This window comes from Mus caroli, chromosome 18 (assembly GCF_900094665.2).
Source record: "Mus caroli chromosome 18, CAROLI_EIJ_v1.1, whole genome shotgun sequence".
Lineage (NCBI taxonomy): Eukaryota > Metazoa > Chordata > Mammalia > Rodentia > Muridae > Mus > Mus caroli.
This window is the reverse complement of record NC_034587.1, coordinates 64,030,852-64,032,263: the sequence shown is the minus strand read 5'-3', so window position 1 is coordinate 64,032,263 and position 1,412 is coordinate 64,030,852. Positions and strand designations below refer to the sequence as shown.

At 46.8% G+C, this 1,412-nt stretch overlaps 1 long non-coding RNA gene across 3 annotated transcripts in view; it reads left to right on the top strand.

Moving 5' to 3' along the window:
* The window catches only part of LOC110284953, a 24,080-nt gene that overhangs the window by 17,112 nt on the left and 5,556 nt on the right, over positions 1–1,412 (top strand). The window lies entirely within an intron of this gene.

The following is a 1,412-nucleotide window of genomic DNA, read 5'->3' as shown; positions in this document are numbered from 1 at the left end:
AGACCAGGCTGGCCTCGAACTCGGAAATCCGCCTGCCTCTGCCTCCCGAGTGCTGGGATTAAAGGCGTGCGCCACCACGCCCGGCTCAGCCTGCTTTCTTATAGACCCCAGGACCACCAGCCCAGGGAAGGCGCCACTTATAATGACTTGGGCCCTCCCCCACAATCACTAACTAATTAAGAAAATGCCCTACAGCTGGATCTCAGAGTTGCACTAATCTAGGTGTCCATTGAACAAAATAGTAGTAGTAGATTCAACTGTGGCACCTATGGGTTCCACAGCTGGGCTGTCAGATTTATACTACTAGGTGTGCAGTTTTCCTATGGAGTACACCTTAGATCCGATCACAAAGCAGTCGGTCACCACTGTATCGTTTATGACACTATTGTGTATCTATGAACACATCTTGCTGGGATGTTTATTATTGTGGTTCACAGGGTTCACAAGCTGGATAGATAAGACTGTTGATAAGGTCTCCCCCTGCAGCCTACATAGCGTGCCTTACTGTTATGAAAATTAGCCGCCAGGGAAGAAGTATCCTGGTCAATACCAGGTTGATGCTTCAAAGTCCTGAGACCAAAGTGTATGGTGCCTTCAAGTCATAGGGTTTCACCCTCAAGTTCTGGCAAGCACCCAGGCGCAGTGGCAGTAGCCTGTATTGTTCTGGAGAGCTTCGGGACATCTGTGACCAGCAACTGGAAGGAGATGTCCCACGGCTGGCCCTGGGCTTTTTATTTGACAACCTGTGGCTTTTTGCCCACTTCTTTTCTAAGAACAGGACAGACACTTCCCTTTGCAAAGTGACAAAAACTTCTCTTGTGATAGTGTCCCCTTCCTCCATCCTAGGAGGAAAGTGACTCGTTACAGGAGTCAGGCCCAAGTTGTGTATGTGTAGACAAAGCTTCATGGAAACAAACTCTCTCTAGTTCCTAGTTACACTCCATGATACTTTGAAGCTCAGCTTTGTTAAACTGTATACATCACCTAATCTAACTATTTGAGTTTACTTTTCTGTGAATTCCCACACACTTAAACATGGCTAAAATGCCACATCTTTCCTCCTGTTAATGCTTAGTGTATGATTTGTAGGCTTGAATTCGTTGAGCCCAGGAGGGCTGAGAAAATCTTTTTCTTGTCTATCAATTTGCATCTCATCTGATTCCTGCCCTGCAGTGGGCCCTATTATTACGTTGTCTTTATCTCACTGATGACAAAACAGGCATAGGTAGTGTGATGGTTTGTATATCCTTGGACCAGGGAGTGGCACCATCTGAAGGTGTGGCCTTGTTGGAATAGGTGTGGCCTGGTTGGAATGGGTGTGTCACTATGGGTGTGGGTATAAGACCCTACCCTAGTTGCCTGGAAGTCAGTCTTCCACTAGCAGCCTTTGGATGAAGACATAGACCTCTTAG